This window comes from Sinohyriopsis cumingii, chromosome 5 (genome assembly GCF_028554795.1).
Source record: "Sinohyriopsis cumingii isolate HCF-2022 chromosome 5, ASM2855479v2, whole genome shotgun sequence".
Taxonomy (NCBI): Eukaryota; Metazoa; Mollusca; class Bivalvia; order Unionida; family Unionidae; genus Sinohyriopsis; species Sinohyriopsis cumingii.
The window spans coordinates 103,440,897-103,468,639 of NC_142965.1; the positions used below are offsets into that span (position 1 = coordinate 103,440,897).

The 27,743-nt window shown below is 42.0% G+C and overlaps 1 protein-coding gene across 1 annotated transcript in view; it reads right to left on the reverse strand.

The window, feature by feature from the left end:
- Nucleotides 1-26,306, reverse strand: part of LOC149799911 (uncharacterized) — a 59,832-nt gene extending 33,526 nt beyond the window's left edge. The window contains exon 1 of the mRNA XM_089959368.1: nucleotides 26,272-26,306. The gene's annotated coding sequence lies outside the window, so the exon portion shown is untranslated. The remainder of the gene's footprint in view (nucleotides 1-26,271) is intronic.
- Between the last annotated feature and the right edge of the window lie 1,437 nt (nucleotides 26,307-27,743).

The window sequence follows — 27,743 nt, forward strand, 5'->3', positions numbered from 1 at the left end:
GACCCACAGATTGAGGCCAATCTATCAGGGTTCCTTGAATCCATAAAAGCCTGGGGGAGGTGGCACCATCAGTAGTGTATAGGGTCACCCTAGGGACTATGGAATTACCATTCAAAACACCCCTGGGTCACTCTGGGGACTATGCAAATTTAACATGGCAAAAAATCGTGGGTCACTCTAGGGACAAGGGGAATTAGCATTACATGGGAATAGAGTTTGGGTCTGTCTAGAGACAATAGAGTTTGGGTCTGTCTAGGGACAAGGGAAATTGAACATGGTAAATAGAGTTTGGGTCTGTCTAGGGACAAGGGGAATTGAATATGGGATTGTTTTTTTTTTTTTAAATTTTAAATTTAAAAAAGGGGTAGGCAATGGAAAGTCATTCTCTTTTCGAGAAATATGGGTGGCCCTGAAAAGGGCCTTTGGTTTTTCTTCTTCTTCTTCTTCTTCTTCTGCTTCTAATTTCTTCTTTTTCTCAACCAACTTCTTATTTTCTCTCCTACATTCTTTCTCTTCTTTTCTTTCTTTTTTTTCTCCTCCTCTTCTTTCTTCTTCTCTTCCTCCTCTTCTTTCTTCCTCTTCTCATTTTCTTCTTCTTTTTCAATTTTTTCATTCCATTTTCGTATTCTTATCCTTTCCTCTTCATCCTCCTTCTCCTCCTTTATCTCTTTCATGACACCACTTATTATGTCCTTTACTTTTCTTAAGTTCTTAATTTCCATCTTTAGTCGATGGGGACTATAGAAATAGTGGTCTTCATTGAGTCTCACTAACATCTGCTCCATCATTCCTAAATTGTCTAAAACGTCTTGTAATTTTTGCATTTGTCAAGTTGGTTCGAAGCCATCTTCTTTGTAGAATGGTTTGAACGACGAATACTGTGGGTTCTTAAACGAAAAGCGCGGATGTGATTGAAAACATCCCCCCAAGACATAAAATTGATATTACCTAGATCATGACCAAACAACGCGCGGACGTGAAGGAAAACATCCCCCTACTTTTTTCATTTCATTTCATATAATAAAACCCAAACTATACTCTTCACATACGCTAAGAAACCCATAATCTACTATTCACACAAACATACCTGAGCTCTTACAAACACTAACACACAAACACATACCCTCACATTTTTTAAAAAAAAGGTGTTTATATTCACACTACTCTACCTACACACATTGGAAAATTGATGGTTATTTCTTTTCTAGAGCATTGGGGTAGCCCTGAAAAGGGCTGTTTGTTTTTAACTTCAGAGGCCCATGGTTAATGGTGGCACCTTCCGGGTCTGGCACCACAGACACAACGTCTACTCCAATCATTAGTCCAATTCACATTTCTCGTTTGAAGAGCAGACGGGGGGTAAGTGGCTTCACTATCCCACTCCTCCGTTTGCGGAATAGTGAACACTTCTTCTTCCCTCTGTCTTCTTTGTCTTTGTCTTCGTTGTGATTCTGGTTCAGCTACAGGCTGGCGAGATGTCCTTGACTCAGGTGTCACCTTGCACACAGGGTTCATCATAGGGTGACACCTGATCTCTCTCTTTCTTTCACTCTCTTCTTTCATTTTTCTCTCCTCCTCCTCCTGTTCTATTCTCACTTCTTCCACAAGGGCCTCCGCAGTCAGCTCGTTCAGTAGGTATCTGGCATACTCCAGATGCATCTGAAGTTCCATCAATTTAGTCAGTCTGCTGCTCATTTTTTACTGTTGATCAATCAACAAGGGTAGCTAGACTGTTCAGCGAGTTTCAATTTATAGTGAAAGTGCGGACGTGAAGGAAAACATCCCCCTAAAAACATAAAATTGATCTTACCTAGATCATGACCAAAGAAACAACGCGCGGACCTAAAAGAAACACTCATTTTTTATGCTACCCATTCCTCTTCTAAAAATTTTTGTTATTAATCACTTCAATAGACTATCCACATACGCAAAGCAATCCAATCTAACCCCAAATATACACCTCAAACACCAAAAAAAGACATCATTTCAATCTACTATCCATACCAACTTACGTGAGCACTTACAAACACACAAACACACAAACACATACCCTCACATTTTTAAAAATGAGTTAGTGTTTATATTCACACTACTCTACCTACACACATTGGCAAATTGATGGTTATTTCTTTTCTAGAGTATTGGGTAGCCCTGAAAAGGGCTGGTTTTTTTTGTTTGCTATGGCAATCTTTTTTAGTTTCTAAGAATGCGATGTCCTCTGAGGATAGACTTTCTGGCGATAGGTCTGCTTCTTCGGAAAGAGAAGAAGAACTCTTTGGTGTCGATACGACAATCGACAAAGCCTCTGTCAGCTTCAGGTTGCTGCTGCTGTTGTTGTTGTTGTTGCTGCTGTTGCTGCTGTCTCTGAAGTCTGTACTTCTCTGTCGATTCTTCTTTCTCCCTGTTCACTTCTTCTCTGAAGAGCTCTTCTATCAGGTCTTCAGTGACTTTTAACATTCTCACATTCTCTATTTCTTCTGGCTTCGGTATCAGACTGTGTCTGACCCTATGCAAATTCACGTAGGCTTCGTTGAGCTTAGCTAGTTTGGAGCACATCTTCGTAGGAGGATGAGTCGACAATGGATGGTTAGACTGGAAACAACCCCGGTTCTTAAAGTCAAAGCGCGGACGTGAAGGAAAACATCCCCCACACGGATTTCGAGTCGCAACGTTCAATGAGTGTCATGAGAGGGATAGTAAGAAATTAAAGAGCATCAGTCAAACATTCTTATAGCTAAACAAAAGACAAAGGCATTTTTTTCAAAACACAACATTTTTATTCAATAATCACTTAACACTAAACAACAACTCTAACATTTTTTAACAATAATCCAACATGATAACATCAAACAATTTTTTCAAATCACAAACATTTTTTTCAATTTATAGTCTACCTTAAACAGGGCTGACAACGTTCTGAATGAAATTGTGATTTCCACTGTTGGAAATCATTAGGCCATTGATGGACACTACGTTTCCTAGCTTGAGACAAAAGATAAGCATAATGGTCACAAAACCATCGATCTACTTTCACATCGTTTCTTGAAGAAGAACGAGGATCAATATGAGTCACTAAATGTTCTAAGGAATAGCCCAGGCTGCGATGATGCAGAAAATACACGCAATATTGTCCACACACCAAGGAATCTGTGCCTTGTAATTTCACATTATTGAATCGGGTGGTTTGAGCATTTCTTCTCATAAAGTCAATAATATCGTCTTCCAAAGGAGGCAATCCATACGAATCGAAATATTCCACACATCCTTCTTGAGGAAAGTATACGGCTACCCAGTGGGTTCCTGGGAGATGACTGTCGTCCGTGTTGATCACGTAAGCTTGATGGTCTTTAGGTTTGCGATGAGGGAGTTCATCTTTAGCACAGACGACAGGATTCCAAGAAGCCGTATACGAACTGTGGTTCAAAAGGTAATAAAGTTCCCAGGTATCCATGTTTTGTGTGGTTTTTTTCTTCTTCTTCTTCACAGGTAATAATAAGTCGTCAATTCGATCCTGACTTTTTGCTTGAAAATGTCTGACAAATAACCGTTTCTTCGTTTCGTCTCCTCAATCTGATTCAGGAGAGCTTCGATACGATGGATCTCTTGAGTGGTTAATGGTGGACAAGAATGTTCACGCAAGTCTTTATACCACTGGTGCCACACGTCTTCGTCCGAGATGAGACTCCAAGCCTCGTCCAGGAACTCGTCCAATTTTTCTTCTTGACTCAACATCAGGCATTTATCGTGTTGAATTTGACTGTGATGATCGTTTTGACATCCATAGCAATTTTTCTTGATCAATTCCGTCATTTTTTCGACCAAGTGTTTGGCAAAACAGCAGACTAAATGGGCTTCTTGTTCTGGCCATCTCGACTTCATCATGATCACTTCTTCTTCCACAGTTTCCTCACATTTCATGTCCAAAGTTTCTCCACTAGGTAAAGAGGGATAACAGTCTTCCATGACTTCTAGTAATCTAGAATGACTTCTCTCAAACTGTTGATTTCTATGGTATTATCGAATTCTGCATGCAGGATGACGTTCACTGTCTCGTCCAGTGGCTTTGCAAACTGAAGTTCCACACGAATCTGGCCAGATTTTATAGGGTGGAAATGTCCCTCGTCGCTGCCTTGGTCTGGAGTGAAATCGAAAGCCCACAAAGCATAACCTCCAGCGTAATCCTCGTACGTAATGCCGTGACTGGTGTTGGTTCCTAACTGTCCAGTGGCTTCGTACAAGGACAAGTACGACCTCAAATAATTCCCGTCACCAAATTTAGGTTCGAAAGGTCGGGTACACAAGGTCTTGCCATCGCGACTGACTTCGATCTTGTACACGTCAAAGTGTTGAAAGTAGAAAGGATTTTTAGCGATAGCTCCGTTGAAGGCTGTATTCTCAACCATACCAACGATTAAACGTTTGGGTAACTGTCCTTGGAACAGATGATCTTCGATCATGGATCGCTGTCCCCTAGGAATGGTGAAGGTTTTCACTTCCACAAGTCGGATCGGATACTTGGCGGTCGTTCTGCTCAACGTCTGACTGATGTCGTTTCCCACTTTAGGTAACACTTCCACACGGCGTACGTTGAGTCTGGCTTCTTGGATTTTGGTTTTGTAATTATCGTCAGTATCAGCCAATAAATGGAAAGCGGTACTACTCCGATTCAGTCTCAGGCGGACATCCACCCCGTTTAGCAAATATTTCTCTTGCAACCACATGTCCAAATGCAAACGATCCATCAGTTCTAAACTCATTCCATCTTTGATTCTGTCTCTTCGTTCTACAAATCCCGCATTGTTGTCTTTGTCTGCAGCACCTTTGAATGTTTCAAACTGGCCTGCATCGTCAGCTTCCCATACCACACAGGCATTCAGATGAGTGTTCTTGGCGTCTATTCCGTACGTCAAGAGATTTTCCAGGTACGCTCGGTAAGGGTAAGTATCCATGCTGCTACTGACTAGTCTGTTATTCAAGTACAAGTCCACTCCACTGAACAAGGAATGCATGAAATTGTTGACGGGAGCTACTAGCTCAGTGTCTATATCAGTTCCAGTCTTATCTAGAACTTTGACTTTCAAGTACAAGTAACTGCTATTCAGATGGATGTAATCTTCGGGCTGTCCTTTGATTTCAAATTCGATGGGAGCGGAATCGGTCAATGAGGAGACGGGGTGAAATTCCACCCATTGGGATTCTTGCATCGTCATCATGGTGGGGGGCATGGCAAACAGATCCAGTTCCGTCTTGGAACAGGCGCAAGACTCTCGGTGCATCATTTTTTTTCTGTGTCTCAATAATCGAAAACGTCTAAGTCTCGAACGGTTCTTCTTTTCTTGGCCTTTCTAGCTTGAAGTCTGGTGAAAGGGTGTTTTCTTCGTCGTCTCTTTCTGCCTTGTCCTTGCTGAATGCCTGACTCGGTAGCGTGCAGGGTATTTATAGGTGTGTCTCGTCGTCCCAAAAGGTCTTTGCCGTTTGCAGCAAGACATTTTTGCCTGCCCTCATGAAGGCTTCTTTAGGGTTTTGTTTGTCGATGATGACATTTTGGAGAAATTCTTTGCCTTGCGTCAGTGCCGCATCTTTCAAGGCGTGCAATCCGCGTGTCACCATCGGTTTCAACACCGGGGCCACCGAACGAAAGGCCGATTTTAACATATCTCCTAAACCGTGTCCTCGCTGTCGTGCAACCCCTCGGTACACTGGATACATGACTTACGAGTCGTGAGAGAACCGTTTTCGAAAATGGAGTTTCACCGTGACTTTTCCTTTGGTGAATGGAATATTTTGTCCCAAATCTCCTTTTATAGTAATGCTGACCGTGTCCAAATACGACTTGGTGACGGGCAAATAGTGAGGATGGACAAATTCGCGGTGAACGTGGTAAGTGTTTCCACCTTTCTCGTCAGCGTTCGTGGCAGAATCCACTTTGAAAGGAATGACACGCAGTAACGGCACGGAGGTGTGTCCCACCACGTTGTACTCCACCACATCGGAATACACGAACATCAAATTCAGTCCTTGATTCAGTTCTACTGGGGTACGAAATAACTTGCTAAACGTCTCGTTGTCATAAACGATGGGTAATTCACTTTTGTTTATTATGGTCATTCTCATGTTCATGTCTCCGCCCAACATGTCAAACAATTCAGGACAAAATAAGAAAGACAGGATTTTACGCCCCTCAGGAAATTTCATCAGGAAGCGACGAGCTGTTTTGTGGTACTCCAGGGTGATTACACCTTTTTTGACATCCTCCAAAGCTCTCAGAAACACGCCATTAAACCTGGTGGCTATGGTGCTGACCAAATGTTGACCACTAAAGTAATAGCCTGGGGGAATAAACAAGTGGTAGGTCCACGTTCGAGTTTTGTCATTATAGGTTTTCCTGTCATATTTGACATTATTCAAGTTCTGTTGCACTTGCTCGTCATGAACTTCCACATCAAATTTATTTTGATTGGGAAGGACATTGAGGACTTGGGTCGGGTGAATCATTTCTACTAAAGCCACTTCCCAATGGGCTTCATGATCTAAGGGGATGGCCTGAGGTAATTTGGCCGTGTAACAGCACAACGTGTTGTGGGGAAACACCTCCATGGAACTGTCACTGGGTAAGGTTAAGTAAAATTGGTTTTGGTGACTCATAATTCCAGAGTTCTGTGGCTCTCCGAGGGGTTACTGGACGTCAGAGGCGTGTCTCCGTCTAAAATGGGGTTCTGATTGTGGTTGGAGTGGTGACTGACACTGGCACTGGACACAAGGTTCCCGTTCGAGGAGAATTTCAGGGAGGGATTGGGAAGCAGGTAACCGATGCAACTGCTCAATAAAATGGTCCACAATTGTTTGTCTCCTTGTTGCAAACTCAAATTGGCGATGGCTGCCCCGATGACACAATACACCACGAAGATTTGGCAGAAAAAGACGATTTGCGTTTTAGGCACACGTTCTCCACACCACACCCACAAGGGTTGTTTTTGTAAATCTTGCACAGAAGAACTAGGTGAAGAAGGAGTGGTCGGCGTAGCTGCATCTGCTGTGTGAAAGGGCATGATGGTCACTTCTTTTTATAGTCGATGACTTGCGAAGCGTCGATCCAAGAATCAAAACTAGGTGGATATCCTTTCCAACGTACTTTGACTTCTTTGACACGTCGTTTGCCCACTTTACGGGTTCTGCGTTCGAGAATGCTTTCGATGTCGTACACGTCGTCTTCTTTTTTGGTGACACGTTGTAACTCGGGCAAATAAAACGTTCCTTTGAGCACTTCTCCGTTCATGTCTTCCAATTTATAGACGGTAGGATGACGGCCATGCACTCGTCCAGTGACGCGAAACAATTCGATCGTCCATTTAGGTAAGTAGCCTCTGTCGAAAGTGCGTTTGGTTTTGCCAATGCGCACCCAATCTCCTACGGCCAACTCTCCACTTTTCTTGGAGACAGCCCTCGTCGGGGACGTACCAAACAGACGCTCAAACACCAGCACTTCGTTGTCGGGAGTCACGTCTTGCGGGGCACGTCCAATGCTTCGATGGTAAGATTGGTTGTACGCTTGCACCAGGTGCGGTAAGATGTCGATGTACTTCAGAGTGTGGTGATACGTAAAATATTTCCACATGCGTTCTTTCAAAGTGCGTTGAAAACGTTCCACGATGCTGGCTTTGGTTTCGGGATTCTTGGTGGTAAAAAAATGAATGTCACGTCTCTTTAATTCTTTTAGGAAAGCTTGGTTCAGAAATTCGGTGCCTTTGTCCGTTTGCCATCGAAGAGGGTGACGACCGCTTTGTTTCAACACTCGTTGCAGGGCTCGCACTAACTCGCTGCTCGATTTGGAAGTCAAGGGCACGACCCAGGCAAATTTGGAAAAGACGTCGATGACACAAAACAAATATTTGTAGCCACGATTGTAGCTGGCCAAATGAGAGACATCGGCTAAATCGGATTGCCATTGATGATCGATGCCTTCCACTCGGGTGCGACTTCTGGCAAACTTGCGTCGAATGGGTTTGTGTAAAGTGTAGGTAGCTTGTTCTTGTAACCATCGTTGCACCTGAGGTAAACGGAGACTTTTCAGTCGCGTTTTGGCAGCACGATACAATTTTTGAACTCCTGCGTAACCTGCAGGATGGGAGGGATCATAGTAAATGCTGGCTAAGACTTTTACCATTTTTTGTGTGTTAATAAGTCACCCACTCTTCGGTGATGCTACTTTGGGTGGGTCGAAAGGGTGGTTTAGAAACGGATTTACGTGTCCGATTGGCTACGGGAGTAGAAGTCGAAGGTAGTGGTGGTGGAGGTGGCAATGGAATGGCTTTGGTCTTCTTTTCTTTTTTCACTTCTGGTTTCCCTTCTTTCTTTTTCACTTCTGTCGAAGGAGGAGTGGACATCATCTTTTTAACCCAAGCTTTCATTTCTTCTCGTTGGGGTGTGGGGGACGGGGTCAACAAGGATGCTGCAATCTTACTCGAAATGGGAGCTACTGACGGTGTTTGAAACACTTCTCGCATCTCTTCTTCCTCAGGTTATTGTGGGGTAGAATCTCTGGTGACCCCTGGGGATGGTAGTAGTGGTGGTGGTGGTGGTGGTGGTAGTGATGATGGAGCTGGACTTTTCATCAAGGTCTTAAAATCTTTCAAAGTGGGTAGAGCTGTTTCGTCTAAAGCTTTCTGGTGAAAGAATTGCAGTCGTTGCAAGAGTTGACCGTACTTTTGCGATTTTTCTGTTTCGGACAAATCTTGGCGATCCATCAAGGACTGCAATTCGTGTTGTAACTGCGACATCTCGCTCAAATTGGGATTGGGAGGTAAATGCGGGGTGCGTTGTTCTTGCCACCGATGGTATTCCATCCATCGTTTGTAAGGCATTAAAGCCAGTTTTCGTCCTTCCATGGGGTTGTCAGCGGTCGATTCTGAGATCTTGGGACTTCCGAGGCCTTTTTATCTTGCTCCCACCAATCCTCCCAACATGGTTCCCAAGACTCCTTTCAGTATGGGGCCTAACAAGAGAGGTAAAATACCTCCACGTTGGACCAACATCTTCTTTTTTTGACGAATGGGAATTTTCTTTTGAACCATTTGGCGAAGAACGTGACGATGTTTGCTTAAGCATTGTTTCTGGTGTTTGGACAAAGGGATCGTGCCTTTCAAGACGTTCAAACAACATTCGCACACGGTATCGATGACCTCTTTGGAGGCCGATTGAATGAGTTTTTTTCGTAGAGGTGGAGAAGCTTTGGACAGGACAGATAACATGTCCCCATGTTTGACTAAACGTGGTGGTAGTCCTTTCCTTTTCTTTCCTTGGGGTTTTCTGGAGGGTGACATCTTTGAGTCTTCAGGAGCACCAAAAAAACACTGATACCCTACTTGGTCAAACACCCTTTTTTATACTGGAACGCGTCGCCACTGATTGTCTTTACGTCGTATCAATTTGAGGACAGGCATGACACGTCGTGCAGGGGTACGTAACGGACTAAATCGAGCCAGTTCTTGCTTGGACAAATCCAGTAAACTCTGTAACATGCCCGATCTTTCTTGGACTATGATTTTGGGAGAAGGTACTTTGTGAGCAGCAGCCACTGCCACTAAATTGGAGGGTCTTGCCACTGGGGAAGTTCTTTTTGGGGTCATCAACGGAGAAGTTCTTGGTGTAATGAACGCATCCAAGTACTCTTCAGTTCTTGGTGTCATCAACGGAGAAGTATCATCAACGGAGAAGTGGATGAACGTGAGGCTGCCGGAGACGTAGTCACCGCCGTGGCAGGTCGTGGTTTGCGAGTGTAAGGTTGCGTCCTGGCCGAAGAAGAAGCGCCTCTCTTGCGACTAGTTTTCTTCTGTGGACTTTTCTTTTTCTGGGGACTTTTTCTCTGTTTCTTTTTCTGGGGGCTTCTTTTCTTTTTCCGGGGTGGTGTCTGGTAAGAGGAGGGTCCCGCCACTGGAGAAGTTCTTCTTCTTCTTGGGGACCTGGTCTTCTTCTTCTTCTTGGAGCTTCGTTGGACTTTTTTCTTGGGGAGAAGTTTGGGGGCATTAGGTTCCCATCTTAAGAGAGAGCGAATGATGACCCCTCCTAGAGTACCGCTCCCTCCAGGTTTCAAAATGATTTGTTTTTTGGTTTGAGTGTCGATGCGGGGATCGGCCAGTTGGACCAAAGCGACTTTGTTTCGATCGAAAAAGCGTTTGGTTTGATGAGGAATCTGAATGATTCCTTGGAGTATTTGACGTGCCGTCACCGTGAACCATCGTAAGACTTCTTTGAGACTAGCTTCTAAGACACGAGCTCGTATTTGTGGATTTTTTTCTCGACTGATGCCATACAAGGCACGAATCAATTTGACGGGAAGATGCGACTGAAGGGACGTCATGTTGACGTTGTGTGAGACAGACGAAAAAGGGTCTCAGGTTTTTATAGATTTTTTTATGTGGAGTGAAATTAAGTCGAGGACGGAGACGTGTACAGGACAGGCCCTCCGTCTTGGCACCAGTGGTGAAACAAGTGGGTACGAAATCGTAAATCCTCGGGGTCGTAGGTTTCAAATCGACGAGTAAATAGGCGTGTGGAGTTTGAGTGGCATCGTCGTACGCCTGCGTTAGCCAAGGCGTTCCTAACTGTTTGGCTAAGACTTGCACTTGCGATTTATCTCGAGGGCTTTTAAACAAGACCACGTAATGCGCATTGAGACTGACGTTGCGATGGGCTTTACTTTGTTGAAACAAATTTTGGGTGATGTAAACGACACTGGCATTACGGTGATGCCCTTTGCGCGTGAACCACAATTTAATTTCTTCTTCGTCTTCTCCTAACATGTCGTCGAAAATAACCAAATGGGTTTGACAGGAGTCAGAGACGATGCCGTCGTCTTCTTTAGGAATGCCTTCCACAAACACGATGGAATCGCCTTGACTTTCTCGCAAGAGGCTGTACGCCGATTGCCACTCTTTGTAACACCACACGATCCGCTGAGGTGGCCGATCGATCAAATGATGTTTATGTTCGATCAAACGTTTGACGAATTCGGTTTTGCCTGAACCGCTAGGTCCGGCAATGAGCATGTTAAAGGGATGGCGAAGATACAAAGCCTCCCAACTGGCACGATCTAAGTGTTCGTCGATGACTTTGACAGTAGAGGAAGAGGGAGCAGAGACAGCAGAGGTAGCCATAGTGTGAGAAATGTCACTTGTGACACAAATACAAACAAGACAAGTGTTTATATACTTTTTTCAGAACACGTTTATTGAATGTTTCAAACATGAATACCAAAGACAAAAATACATAAAAGCCAAAGGCTTAAGTACAAGGATAAAAGGCACATGATAACCATTAACGTGGAATAAACACAAGTGTCTGTACAACAACATGTTTTGGGTAATGTTCTACCCAGTTCTATAGTAGGGGGTAAGGTCACACAAGTGTCCTCCCGAAAGGGTCTTTCAGGCCTGTCCACCACAGTCCCGTCCTGGGTGACGGGTTCTTCTGGCACCGTCACTAACACGGGTTGAAAAGTAACTTTTTTCCCTGAACAACTCTCGTGCATACTGGGCCACTTCTTGGGTCCAAGCCTCAAAACCCCATTCTTTCCAGGCACGGACATCTGTCCAATGGGGATGTAAGTCACAAGCTACACACACATCGTCATACACGTCTTGGGTAGGTAAAAGTTGACGAATCTTTTTTTCCTGTTGAGGTCGAGAAGTATCCAGATGAAACCGCAAGGCTTTGAGCAAAAGGAGTTTTTCGTGACCATTTAAGGCCATTGAGGTGGTAAGTACTGATCGTAATGAGTCCACAAAGAATCGGCTGGTAAACGAAATCCCAGAAAACAAGTCACTAAGACACACACCACTTGTCGTCACAAATTGAATGGATACAGTTCTTGTAATAATTGATGGTAATGATCCACGGTTTGAATATGGTCATTGAGTTCCTTCCACGGAATCTGTTCAATAATATGTGACAAAATCCGTGGCATGGCAACTTGATTTTATAGTGTCTTTGTTTCGGAAGCAATAAAGGTAATTTCTAACTAAACATGTTCGTTCTCCAGTAGGGAATTTAAATGTTACATACTGTAACTGAAACGTCGGAGTTTGTCTAGATGTTTCGTCTTTTTCTAAGCAGATTCCATGTAACAACTGTTGGCAATCCTTTAACTCGTCTTCCTCAATACGTTGCAATAAGTGAATCTCGAAGTAACCAAAATTACGAACGTCTAGTTCATCATCATCATTCACAAACTGAAAGTGTTCAACAAGGTCTGACCACTGAAAAAATTTCTGACGAATCAGTCCTCTTATACCATTCAGGTACCAGTGGTTAAAGATCTGATGACGTAACGGATGCAACTGTTCTTTACGTTTGACTTGTATTTTGACCAGCTCTCGGTAAATCCTTTCTCTCAACTCCTCAGGCAAGCCCAAAATGTTCTCTTGTAAAGTATCCATAAGTATATACACTGTTTTTGGAATCCTTGGGTGGTGGCCAATAGCCTCGTTTAACTTTGTGCCTAATGTAATATCCACTCATAATCAGTCTTCTTGTACTTTGGAACAGAGCATAATTTAAAAACGGTTGAATAACTTTGCGTTTGCGTTTCACTTGTATTTTGATCAGTTCTCGGTAAATGCGTTCTCTCAACTCCACAGGCAAAGCACGAATGTTCTCTAGCAAAGTATCCATGAATAGGTCATACTAAATCCTCTTTGGTCTGACACAAGAAATGTACTCTTTGCATAAACATGGTTTTACTTCAGTGTCGAATTTAAATCGTTTAGTCACTAATTTACACGTTACAATTCGTTCAAAAGTTTCCTCTTTCACTAAGTTGACATTTTGTTGAAGATGTTGGTAATTCGTTAACTCATCCTCTAGAATTCGATGCAGTACGTTTACAATGATGTAGTAGATAGAATCGTCCATAACAAACCAATCCTTTTTAAAACTAGGGGATCGTTGATCAATGTCTGTCCAATGGAACACTTTCAATTGAATCAATCCTTGTATAGCCTTCAGGTACCAGTGGTTCAAACACCGGTGACGTAACGGATGCAATTGTTCTTTACGGTTCACTTGTATTTTGACCAGTTCTCGGTAAATGCGTTCTCTCAACTCCACAGGCAAAGCACGAATGTTCTCTTGTAAAGTATCCATGAACAGATTATGGTAAGTTACTTCAATGTCTCGGTCCCACTAAGGGTAAGTAATGACAATTCGATGACCATCAAGCATGTTCTACGTAGGCCGAATCTTGCGGTTCCCAGTAATGAAGTGACACACCGCAGCTGAAGCATTTGACTTTATCTCCTTCGCCCAAGTAGAAAAATCCAGCTTTGGCTAATTCTTCGGGGGTCGGTCCTCCCAGATTCTTAGGCCATTTTCCTTTGAACGATTGAAGACGATTTTCAAAGTCGCAGTATTCCGACAAACGCACAGGAAACGAATATTCGTCTTTCACAGGTTCGTTTCGATGAGGGTTGAGTGACATGGGCAGGAGTTTGCTCAGAGCTGGATGACATCCGTAGTAGGGTAGACGTGAAGGTGAAAATTCCCCTTTAAAACGAAACCCAGTAAAATGTCCAAGAGGACGAGCGGCAGCACTTTCGCATCCCTCAGGTTTGACACACACAGCATCCCTTTCCATAATAGGGGTAGTGACACTAAAGTTCCCATGATGCTTTACGGCATCGCTAAGGTCACAACGTACAGCATCGTACCCATCGCAAGGCTCACAATCGCATTCCACTTCAGAAGCCTCACACTTGAATTGTGCCTTTCTAAACAACTTGTTTTGTGTTTCTCTGAAAGTATTCATCTTGTTCGCTCGGTCTTGGCAGTCACAATGAACTATCGATCTTGACCATAGCCCCTTTTTATACTAGTCGCAATGCAGTCTCAAGCTTGTACATTTTTCCTTTTTTACGTTTTTTATGTCCTGTTCTGGAAGGTACCGTCTCTAAGGTACCGTCAACATTGTACCGTAGTGTGATGGGTGGAAAGGCCATAGAAAGGTAAGGGCAGTGCGGAGACCATCGAGTATGTTCCAGAATAGCTGAATCTTTATAGATACATAGATCCATTCGTAACTTCAGTTCGCAAGCGAAACACTGTACCTCGTATCCCAATCCTGACTCAGGTCCCAAGTAGACAAATCCTGTTCTAGCTAAAACATGCGAAGAAGGTAATCCTTCCCTATCCGTAGGCCATTTCTGAAACGTGTCCAATCGACGGGCACAATCACAATAGTCAGGTAAGAAGACTGGAAAATGGTAGGGTTTGAACTTGGAGTTCTCATCGGGTTTCTCACTCGATTCTTGTTGTGGCGAAGTCATCCTTCTGGTGGGTGGCTATCCGCTTACACCCAAAGTTTTATACCAACATGTCCATACGGCAAAGTGAAATGATTGGGAAGTCGCACTCGCTTCTGGTACACGATTTGATAGACTTTTTCCAAGGGCCGACTGACGATGTGGTGAGTGGGTAAACGTACAATCTTGTTCGGATGATAGGTGGTCACTTTAAAGTTTCCATCCTCTCCCGATTGCAAGGCTTCTTTCAATACCCCAAAGTTGACCACTCGACTGGTACGATAATTCAGAGTCAGTCCTTTCACTTTGCACGTCGTGTGCACTTCTCCTTGTTTGTCCCGGTATTCGTAGCCGTAATTTTTGGGACCGCCACTGACGAAACTTAGAATCTTGTCGTCGGGATGCCCGTCTGTCCAGGCTCCTAAACGGTCTCCTTCGATGTCAGGGTGCTGTTGACTCGGGTGATGGATGTAAATGCAACTGTCCGTGTCAAAGTACAGGACGCGTTCTCCTAACAGTTCTAAAGCTTCGTACAATTTTAAGCGAGCATGAGCTGTCACGTAAGCCGCAATGATGACATTTCCAAAAGGGTCGTCTTGTACAAAGTCCAGATCATCTTCGTAATTGACCAAGATCAAATTCTCTCGAACGACGTCCACGTGTTTCATGTATTTGGTTTTGTCGTGAATCATCTGGAAGCAGCGGGAAGGTTCTGTCAAATATTCCGTCTTTGGTAAACACGGTCGTTGTGCCATTTTACCCCACAAGCAATTTAACATCACTTTGGCAAACGATCGCCTGCCTTCGTTTTTCTCGATGTGGTCTAAAGAGATGTCTTCTTGTTCATAGTATCTCTCTTTGAATTGTATTTGGTCTTCGCGAGTGTGACACCAGGACGGATAGCCGCTGGCTTCTTGTTTCAGTTTCAAAAAGGCATCCACGTAGTCAGCGAAAATGCCTTTCTGACTGGGATCACCCTTGTGGTATTGTTGTGTCTTGGGAAAGTGGCAAATTTCGTACACTTCTAACAGTTGGTATCCCATGTCCAGAGCTTTGAACAATTCTACGCTGACCCAGGTTCCCGTCAAGGCACGTTCTTCCTGGGTGTGATGGCAAGGCTGATCTTGGTTGCACGTTTCGGCACAAGTACGGCACAATGGAAACATCAGTTTGCCTTGACAATGGTGAGGTAAGACGGGATGGTATAGGTTCGTGGGAGGCAAAACTTTACACTTGATCAAGCCTTCGTATTGTCGAATGTTTTTCAGGTCGATGTGTTCCGTTAACAATTGCGGGTGCCCTACAGGAAAGCGACAATATTTGCACACGTAGGGATACAGCGAACACACGTCCAAGTATTTGATTTCTTCTCCTTTCTCTTCGTCGGCTTGGTACATCAAACAGGTGGCATTGGTCCTTCCTCCGTACAAACTATCCCTCGGGTTCAGCGGGTCCATCAACTGGTAACTTTCCACGAGGCGTTTAAACTCGGGATCGGTTTTCATACGGTGATCGTACTCGTGTTCCCACATTTCCACCACTTGGTATCCTTGCTGTTCTAATTTTAGGCGTCGCTGACATGTGTCCTGGTACAGGTCTTCCATGGTTCGTTGCAAAAACTGATTTTTAGTGCTACGATCAGGGTAACAGACGGGACATCCGTGAAATAAGCAACCGTTAAACTCGTACACGATCTTGGGGTTTTCTAAGTCCCAACCATCGACCGAATACGTTCCGATGGTCTTTTCACCCCCTCCGTTGCGGGCATGCTGAATCCACTTGTCTTCCTTGTCGCACAAGTAATGTAACCAACGTAGGGCTTTGACCGAGTATTGACGCTTGACAAAGTGGGTCGTTTGAGGGCTGATGGCAGCCACGGTCCTTTCAGGCATGAATCGTTGCCGGTACACTAAGGAACACGCTTTGGCAATGGTGCAAGCTTCTTTCAAAGGATCGACCCCTCCGTGTTCCATGAACAGTTCTCGAAATTTTCCACAACAACGTCGTAAAATGTCCACGTCGGAACGACAATACTTTAGCATTTCTTCCTGAAAGTCGAAAGGGTCCGAGGCGTGAGCCTGGTACCAAGCGTAGAAAGCTTCTCGTTGGTCGGTACGCATGTTGTCGGGGTCGTAATAGTGAGCCTCAGGTAAATGGGGTAGAACGGCATGTTGATTGGCTTCCGTATTGAAAAAGTGTGGAAAGTACCCTTTAGCCATTTCTGTCATTCCAAACGTTTTAGGCATTCGACTCAAAGGCATGGCCAAATAGCTCATCGAATCTTTAAACTGTACTTGTCCCACTTGCATGAAAATGATTTTGGCTCCGTTCAAAGTCACTTTAGGACGTTCGGTGCCATGTTCCGTATAGTATCTGAGAAGAAACTGTCCATCGTATCCGGAGAAATTGTGAGCCATCACCGTGGCATGACGATGACAATCTCCGTAACGTTCGATGTCCTCTTGGTTCCACGTCTTGTCGATGGGGTCTAAGACCCATTGTGCAAAATCGGCTAACGTGTTCGGTCCCCGAAAGATTTTTTCACGCTCTCCAGGAATCTTGCTGCAGTGAGGGCAATAAGATAGGTTCTTGAATACACTTCTCACACGCTCGATGAGCCACGCAGAAATTAGGAATGTGAATGCCGGTCTCTTGCATTCATTCGAAATCGAAAAAGATGAAATTGCCTTTCTTCTTGTGACCGTCCTCTTTCTCTGGTGGGGGTTGGTATTTTTGCACGTAGCATTGGTGTTCCAAGTCCACGATGTGGTGACAAATGTGACATTTTTTCTTTCCTCGACATACGTGTGCCTTGGCAGCATTGGTATATATGCTTTGTCCACAGGTAGGGCACAATCTCAGCAGTTGACAAGCGCATTTCTTCTGTGAACCTTGCGTCTTCAAATGCTGTTGGTAACAGGCAGGACTGACAAACGTGCGCAGACAAGTTGAACAAGGCACTGGTCCTTCGCTCAGACAGGGTGGAGAGGCCAAACATCCTGGGCATTTCCATCCACAACGTTTGTGTTGCTCTCGATTGTTATAACCATAGTCACATTTCTCACAGTAATAAACATATCACAGGAATGCAGTGATACTGGTAATGGTATCGAAATGTTCATCGTGATGATAGACGTGAATGTATTTTCCATCCTTAAAGTCTTTCCCTCGAAACAACAGAGGCCCACGCATTTCTTGAGGGTGCACTTTCAAGGTGTAGCGTGGAGCTAGTGCATCTTGCAATTTTTGCATCTCAGGAATGCCACAGGGTGTGTCTTTGGACAGTCCGGCTTGTTGTAACAGGAGTTCTGCTTCGTTTCGTTGTTTGGCTCGGTTCGATTTTCGAATGTTCTCCCAGGTTCTTTTCCATTCTACCGTGTCGTTCTTGTTGGCATAGGTTCGTCCCACCACGATGGCACGGGCTAAACACATCTGGTCTTGAGGGTTGTTAATTCGAACGAGACTTGTTTTGGTGTTGCGAAGGTCGTTCACCAATAACATCTTTTTGCGTCCAGTCCCTTGAGGAGGAGAGACGTGGGTCATGTCCAGTGTGGCTTTACCATCGGTGATGTGAAACTGATCATTAGATTGTTGTACGTGTTGAATCTTGTCCATGACTTTGGAAGCAGTCAATTCTGCAGGGGTGCTAAACTCGATCCAAACAGGGGATTTCAAACCGTCGTGTTGTATGGAAAGTCTCAAGCGATCGTCTTCTTTGGGTTGACATTGTCGCTTGAGTGCGGTGAGCAAAGAATCCCACATCCCAGTGATAAACACTTCTGCTTTCTCTAACGGCACTTCAGCCTTGAAATCTTTAAACTTCACTGTGTATTTGTAAGCCGTGGTTCTAAATTTTCTAGAGGAGCTCTTTTCCGTCTCTCGAATGGAATAGTATTTTTCAGGGTTGACTAAGGGTGGTGAACTTGGTTTAGAGGGTTCGGATTCTGGTTCACTCATGTCCTCTTCAAAATCACTGGCATGAATTTGTGCCAAGATTTCAGCTCTGGTACGAGGCGATAGATCACGTTTCTGCCTCTTACTTTCTTCTTCTTTCTTCTCGAATGAATAGGATCGTTTCATCTTGAGTGCAAAACGTCAAATGACTCAAGTTTAAACACCATAGACTAATTTATAGTCCTGGCAGACCAGCGTATATAAAAAGGGTGTGTGTCTTGTCCTTTCACTATTCATTTCACTCTCAAGCCGAGCACAACGATGGAAGAGACCAGCCAAATCGAACGTTTCGTCAGAGCTTTGCGAGGAGTCATTAGAAAATTCTCTTCAGACCAGCCCACGGACTACTCTCCTTCCTTTCGAGATAAAAGTCAAGATACTTGCTATATCTGTCAGAAGAAAGGGCATTGGTCTTCAGAGTGTCCAGACCGTCAAAAAAGAAAAAAAAACAGGGGCTAAAAAAGACAAAAGTAAAGATACATGTTATTATTGTAAAGAAAAAGGACATTGGTCTCCAGATTGCCCAAAAAAGAAACAAGAGGAATCAGAAGAAAAGATGAATTCTTCAGAAGAAGAGAGGGATTCTTCAGAGGAAGAGAGGGATTCTTCTGAGGAAGAAAGAAGACAGGTGAAGAAAAAGAAACAGGAGAAGAAAAGAAGAAGGGAAGAAAGCGAGGAAGAAGAGGAAAAGAGTGTGACGGTGAAGAAATTAAAAAAACAGAGAGACTAAACAAGGAGAAAGAAGAAGTCAATGAACTTTTAATTAAAGTGTTCTGTTGTGAATTGTGAATTGGATTGTAACAATGGAGAAAAGAATAAATTAATTATACAAGGTAAGTGTCTTTGAGTTTTGATTTTAAAATAAGAAGCTACACTCACGCACTCATACACAGACACGTACTATATAAGGGTAAAATGGGTGGGTTTTTTTGAGTTATTGGCAAATTGAAAGGCTATCTCTTTTCGAGAAATGTGGGTGGCCCTGAAAAGGGCCTTTTATTGGTGTAGGGGTGAGTTTAAGCAATCAACTTTAACTGCCTTAAGCCTTTGCCACGGCCAAGGCCTACTTCTGGACTGCGTAATGTTGATGATGATTGGGTTGAAATCACTAAGGGTGGTACGGTAGGCTTAGTCACAGGGTTGACGTGTTTAGCTCGGGAAGGTCGTATTCTCTTCGGAGGTAATAAGGAAGTCTGATACATTTGTTTCAGACTTCTTAACTCCGCTAAAATGTCCAACAGTACCGTGACCGTTTGATTTTCACCCTCTTGTTTCTTTGCTGCTACTTCTTCTTGCTGTTGTTGCTGTTGTTTTTTTTCTTACCTCTTCTTCTTGCTGCTGTTGCTGTAGGAGAAAAGCTTGTTCCGCTTCCTTTTGTCGTTGTATAAATTTCTCCAATTCTTCTTTCTGTCTCTGTCTAAAATTCTCCACTTGCGGTAATGAAGAAGGTAACGAAGGTTCCGGAACAAATTCTTGCGAGGTAAGAAAATCCACAAAATCCCAATGTACCTCTTCTGAAAGTAAGTCCGGGTTCCCTTGGGCGGTCTCCCCTGCTGGTGCACCCCAATGGATCGTTTTCTGAGTTTCCGTCATGTTGAATCACTGTCGCATAGATTGACTGCACACAAACGCTAGCGAATCTATATAGACTACGTGACGTCACAGATTGCTCTCTTCGGATTGGATGCGGGCTGACTGAATTTTGTAACGCGTGTTCGGATTGGTGAATGAACTCAATCCGTTTCAATCCTTCCTCTACCTATAAATAAGCGCAGTTCACTGCATTGATTCACCTGTTCTCGTCGCTTCAAGATGTGGACCACAGTCGAATCATCCACCCTTGTGTCTTCCATGATGTTTAGGACAGACATACTCATGTATGTCCGGTCCAAGTGGACCGTTGTCGACAAGTCAGACACGAGTCTGTGGATACGAAGAGTGTACGTAGAAAGACAAGGTTGCCTCAAGAGGACACTGATTTATGGCCCTCGAGTAAGACGCAGCTTGAGGACAAGAAGATGCCGCAGATGCCCTTTATGTTAATGGACACATTAACATAAACCCAAAGGCCCTTTTCAGGGCCACCCATATTTCTCGAAAAGAGAATGACTTTCCACTGCCTACCCCTTTTTTAAATTTCAAAATTATTATTTTTTTTTAAAAAAAATCCCATATTCAATTCCCCTTGTCCCTAGACAGACCCAAACTCTATTTACCATGTTCAATTTCCCTTGTCCCTAGACAGACCCAAACTCTATTGTCCCTAGACAGACCCAAAGTCTATTCCCATGTAATGCTAATTCCCCTTGTCCCTAGAGTGACCCACGATTTTTCGCCATGTTAAATTTACATAGTCCCCAGAGTGACCCAGGGGTGTTTTGAATGATAATTCCATAGTCCCTAGGGTGACCCTATACACTACTACCATCCCCTTTCCCAGGAACAACTAGCAGACTGCGATGCAGTCAGAAAAAAGTGGCACATGCACAATTGTGCGCACGCCACTATAATTAAACTCAACAACAAAAGAAAGTCCTAGAATGGATTGTTCTCTAAATGTACTCTCTGGGGCGAAGTGGTTTTCCACTTGAGGTCGTGCTAGTGGATACTGGCGGAAACGCAGATAAATAAGTAGGATCCCGCATAAATGTAAGTGCAGCTTTTATCAGGACTGCGTGAGTGTTAATGCAAAGAAAATGACCCTAAACAAGTCTGTTGTGGGAACAGTCTCAACAGTCCGAAGAGACTGCTGTAACGAAGGAGCAGACAACAGCACGTGGGGCGTACGGCTCCAGCGGTAATGCCGAAAGCGAGTCGAATTGGTTAGGCACTTGGAGTATGGAAAAACTAAGGTTAGTGTTGAAATTAAAGGAAGATGGTGCTGAAAACCCCTTCCCTCTCAGTTAGTTGGAAAGAGACAGGAAACAAAGTTCCTGCCGAGACAGTGGACTAGCTTGGAGATCCAAGACCGCCTGTAATATAAGCACTGGGAGACCACTCATAGTGAGCAGTCAGTGTTGCTGTTTGTGGCCCCTCCTGAGGTAAGGTGTCATATTTTAAAGAATCGACCTGAGTATACGATTGGGGACACCTAGGCTGAGCAAAGACTCTGAATGTAATTAGACATTAGAGGTTTTACTGGCCTGATCAAGTGGATGAAGTGGCAAGATGGTGTCAGATGTGTAATCTGTGTGCATCCATAATAGTTTTTTTGGTATGAATTTTAGTCAGGTGAAAACTCCTCCAGTAAAGTTCAAGGAGAAATATAAAGCCCCCAGCTAGATATTCCCCTGAATATATATCAGAATGATTTCTTTCAGTATACTGATTCAGTAGCATAGTCAGCTAAATATGCATGCTGCTAACTGGCAATTGTTTATCAATTAATATGAATATTTTAGAATATACATGTTCATAAGAATTATTTTGCTTTTTAAAGAATTTGTATCAATATAAAAGAAGCAACAACAAAAAAAAGAAGAAAAAAGAAAGAAAGTTGTAGGCATATATTCTCTCTAAACTGAAATGATTGTACAGCTAAAGATAATTTACCAAGTAGATTACAGTCATTATTTTTTCGTTGGGAATAATATCTTCTTCATGAAAATTAGTCTCACAGGAGTCAAATATTTTGAATGTAGTAAAAGTATTCTTAATATGTCTGCGAGAGACTTTGCAATTAGTTGCGGCTGTTTCTCTTTCATAGACTGACCAGAATGACGTACATGTAGACGATGAAGAAATGGCGGACTTCCTGGCTCAACAAGGCAATCCAGAAGGCGAAAAAAAAAGTTCAGTATCCCAGTAACAAAAGAGGGCATTTCTTGCCTCATTGATGGATGCCATCACTGCATGTACAATCGTGATATCCGCAAATACTTACGCCATTGGGAGGAAATACATCGTCCCATGTTTACATACATACAATGTCCAATCTGTCAACAAACATTCAAGATGCCCAGCGACCTGAGTCGGTAACAGCGACGGTTACACAGGCTGGGTCAGGATATGACCCAAAAATTGGTCGGAAAATCATGGACGAAGACGAGGGCCAACAAGTCCTATGTTGACCCAGGATTATTTCTTCCTACGAGAATTGAAGACAACTCTAGTGGAGACATTTACTCCTCCCCCACCCCCAATTTTCAACAGGAAGTGGTTAATTAGGCTCTGTATATGTTGGACTATTTTTACCGGTAAGTGCACGCGTCCACTCTCTGCGCCTGTTGGATAGTCTTGTCGCGGCGCCTATATGCATTTCATTGGCATTTTATATATGCTTTTCGACCAGTCCAGCGTCGAGTCGGACGCAATTGCTGTTCGCGGTTGTTGATACTGGTTAGTACTGTAGACAGTGTTTGACGTTATATCAAACTTGTTTGTCTGAACAGTTTCTTTAACGAGACGATGTAATCATCTATTTGGTTTACAAGATGTTAAAAAATTCAGCGCGGCCCCATTATTTACATCATTGATCAAATTCCTTGATACTTCCCTAATTTTCCTCCAAAATTGTGTCTCCATCCATCAAAAACATATCAGTGTAACTGCTTAATTAACTATTTACTTTACCTTATTATTTTCATTGAAATTTAATCTTTGCTTCATTTTTTCAGTAAGAGTAACTTCACTTTAAGGAAATAAGCTTCCTTTTTCTTATCTCTGTTGTTCTGTTTTTAGAACTTTCTGCCTCCCCCCTGTTTTTAACAGAAACGAACCTGGGTTAGAACAAATAAAATACGTGGGGACTATCTGAAGGTTTCACTCCGTTCGTTCATTAACTTCGCTGATGAGCATTGGCCTCCCCCTACCCATGTATCATGTCAACTAATTATTGATGTCTTAAAATCTGAGAAAGCCCTAACTATGTTTTGTAAAGAACTGCCCATGTTACAGTATTATCTGACATTACTTTCCGCATATTCCGCATCCCTCCACCTCCCACACACATCCAAATAGAGAGGCCGGAGTGAATATAATTTTATTTAGAATCCCTGACTCACGCCTCATTGTGTAGTTGCTAAATACCATACAACGAACTTGGCAATTAAGGGAAAATCATTGGCGGATCCATATATATTAAAAATAACATGGCTTTTAAAGTGTTGGTATAAAGTAATTTGATATACCAATATTATTGGTATATCAAATTGTGATCCGCCTATGGCGCAATACCATACATATATAAACATTCTTGCAACTGTGTGCTGTCGATTCTAGGCCTATAGATCAATTCTGAATTTCCACTCATTAATCATTATTGTCGTATCAAAATAACGATAAAAAATATTAATAATCCCCATATTATAAATGAATTTAATATGGTACACAATTTCATCTCAATCCTTTCTGCATTCCGCACCCCCCCCCCACCCCACCCCCCGCCCCGTATAAGGGATATAATACACAGATACATGGAGTGAGAGAGAAACATAAATTGGGCTGGATGGAAACCTTGAAACTGAACTTACATTGAGTAACCTAAAGAATATGGTTCGTCGTAAGGTATTTGTACACTTTCCTCGGGATTTTTTTTACACTGTTTATATAATCAATGATACAAAGTTGCAATACCTGCGACACTATAAATGTATGGTTAAGAGGCAAACATACTACAAGGTACTTAATGCTTTGTTGCTGTTGTTTTTGTTTCAATTTTTGTTGTTGTTTCTTAAACCTATTATAATGTTCTAATACTCGATTATTATGAATTAAATATGAAATGTCAAAAGGCCTGCCTCTCCTCCCCCTCCCCCGTCTCTGGATCATCGTTGCAAGATACGGGCAAAAATCCATGAAAGCGTAGAGAACTTTCTCTTGTGTCATACGACGATGTCTTAAAGGAAATGGAGAGAGAGAGAGAGAGAGAACATTTTATAATAATAATAATGAGGACTTTGTATAGCGCCTAATCTTTAGAAGCTCTAAGCGCTTTACAGCATTAAACACCTATAAGATAAGAAACATAATAATATTATTACAAAAACAAACAACATGAAATTAGAAAAACATTAAACAATAAAAAACATGCTGAGAATATTTCAGGTAGAAAACATTATTGGTTGGTCGTAATTTAATTAAAGCAAAATAATGACTGTAAATATATTAAAATATTTAAATAATCTCTTGTTGATTCGTCCTTTAGCAATTTCAGTTTTTTAATACATAAAGAAGTGAACAAATAAATATTTGTATCGTTGCATGTTGACTATAACCTACTTTGAAGTGTTTTAAGAAAGAAAAATAAATGTCCACGAGCAGGAATTTGTTTCTTTATAAACACCCCCCACATCAAAAGTCATGATTATATCGTATTTCTCAAATAGCACAAAGACAGCCTTACTGACAATACGCGACCCATCTTGTCGGGACAGGCGTGAATAGTCGAACAGTCTCAATTTCAGCACAAGATTCAGGTAAAATATCAGGATTGGTGACAGCATTTGTTCATAGGTAACTTAAAAGAAATGTAGAAAGAAAGAAAGAAAAAGAAAGAGTCAAAGCTAAACAAAGGCAGTGTGGCTTCCAAACTAATAGTACTTGGCCCTTATTGTCCTGGCTTACTCTTCTCTCTCTCTCTCTCTCTCACACACACACACACACACACACAGAGTATATAAGAGGTTAGCGTGTCAGACCCCTGACAGGAAGGCTAAGGGTTTATTAAGGTCAATTACCTTAGCGTGTCGCTAGTTAATACATTTTACTTTATTTGCCTACACCGACACGCTCAAACAATTTCACTGCAGATCAGATTTGTTACATCACCGACTTTAGCTGCCCTATAGTGTGAATGCCTCTATATACATATTGCTAGAATGACGTGTACATAATCTGACTGTTGTTGTTGTTGTTGTAGGGCTTAGCGCCATTTTTCAGCACAAGATAGGCTATACATGGAACCAGTATAAATGGTGGAGGAAGAACCCAGGAAAACCCCGGAAAGAACCATCGACCCACGAGAAGCTACTGGCAAGCTTTCTCACATCACTACAATGGCCGAACCCGAGACTTTAACCCACGCAGACACAGGTGAGATGGCAGTGATCCATAACGGCGAACGCTTTTGACCACTCGGGGCCCCACATAATCTGTCTGTATCACATTCAAATCATTCACCAAAGTCGCAAACTGTCACTACATTCCAGTATTCCACTCTATTCTAGAGCTCTACTCAACATTTAGTATATACCAGTCTCGAAAGAGGATTAACAGTGTTTATGAATCAGGGAGAATGTTTCTATGCTGCAGTTCCTGAATGTGCAATGCCGTGTTTTACGCATTCAATCTATAATTTCCTTGCCCAGTTAGTAGACAATCTTATTCCTGTATAGCACTGTGCTTTCAAGTTTATTGCAAATATCTTCAGACTTAAGATGAAAATATCAGCCCCAAATAAAGAGTTCAAGTTCTGTAGTCAAAAAATCACTCTGTTGAAATATTAATTTAACTGCTAACTGAATTGCGAGGAATGCATATTAATATAGATAATATAGTGAGTCCACACTTTTACAAATATATTGTTACGAATTTTACATGAATACAAATATACTAGTTTCATGTCCAGATGGGTATTTTAAGACTATGTTAAAAAAGATGTTTTGCCAAAGAATGTTTATATATTTATATTATGTACAACGATCGATGTGTTTTATGATGTCCGCCATCTTTGTTTTGGAGGCAATTTATGTATTGGAGGCACCTCCAATGTGTCATACCATTTATTTATATTCTTTCAATGCTGTAAATCACACATATAATAGTTTCATGTACAGATAGATATTTTGAGACTATGTTAAGTTCGATGTATTACAAAACTAATGTTCTGTATGATTGATATTATGTACTACGTTCAATGTATTTTACGAAGTCCGCCATCTTTGTTTTGGAGGCAATTTATGTATTGGCACCTCAGATTTCCACTACGTGGTGTATACAAGCATTATTGAACACCAATAAACCGTTGATATAACTAGTTTTTACGTAGAACAAAGTATGCTGAACAATAATATAATGCACGTACCGTCTCCTGTAAGGATAACGCATATGGATAGTTCATGTTCTATTTTTCCCGCATCACAAACTTATTTGGAGGCCAGTGTTTACATACGTACGACACAATGATTTTAGTGATTGATCATACGTTTGTAATTAAGAGTGTAATAATATATATATCATTCAATATTTGTTTTGAATCTCAATATTTTAACGATATTTAATATTTATTGAGTCTTAAATACTTGTTAGCAATATGTACTATTTTGGCGGAGTGTTACACTGTGTAGTGCAACCGAAGGTTATAAATATTGGTGTCGTGCACATCAGTCAGTTTCCTTCAACCAGCATCGGGTTCGTATGGAAATTCAATACATAATGAATATTCGGCTTCCAAAAGTGATGGGGAATGTTATCGTTCTCTAAATAGAAATTAACTGAAAATAATCATATTAGAAAACGCACATTCATTTCTGCAATATAAACGTTTAGTAAATGTCGGTACTAATGCAAATCAAAGATAAAGCGTTGAGTACGTTTACGCAGGGATATAGGACCGCCATAACGCTATTTCAGTACATTTCTATGACTACATTTTTTTCGTAACAAAAATGGTCATCCGTTTCGCATGGTAAATCTATTCATTTGAATCCGTTTGTTATTTGGATTTTAATGTTATCCCTATGAATATTCTTAAATCATTGTAGTAAATTATATTTGATCAATATTATTATTTAACACAAATTGTTGAGACTGTTGGTTATAATTATATGTACATACTGTTATATTAAATTATGTATTGACTAGGAAGAGAATATGTGAATTTTAATATATTAATTTGTTTATTAACATGTTAAGACTAAAATAAATTCTCCATTTTTCTCATTCAGATTTTTTTTGTTTATATACCTATATAAATAATTTCTTCACATACAAGTAACTAGTATAAGAAGCCATTATTTGCACGGGGATTTCGTCTGTTATCAGACGACTTTCTATATACTACCAGTACATTATACCACTGCAACCAAGCCAAGGTCTCCATTTAAGGATTGCCGAAGTTTCGAAACTGGAAGGAATTTTCTAAATATGTGAGCTTACGCTGGGAAATTAAACTGGGGTGATCACGTTGCAATATATTAAGTACATAAATTACTAAAATCTGTCAATAGTAGATCCAAATCAAGACTAACATTGTCCAAAGAGTCAGCATAAATCCCAACTTCAGGTCACCTTCAACTCATTTTCAGTCCTAAAAGCCTTTTCCATCATAACCAGAATATAATGATTTCAGAACGAAACAGAAGGAAGAGATACATCGTCAGAAAGAAGGACAAGTATTTTCTCAACAACAAGAAGAGCAAAAACAAAAGAAGGGTACAATTTTGAACAATTAACAGGAGAAAGAGGATGAAAACAAAAGAATCTGGTACAAGACACTTGTGTGGAGTTCAATCATCCGAGAGAAATGTATCAGATTTTATGAATCCCAACAGAAAA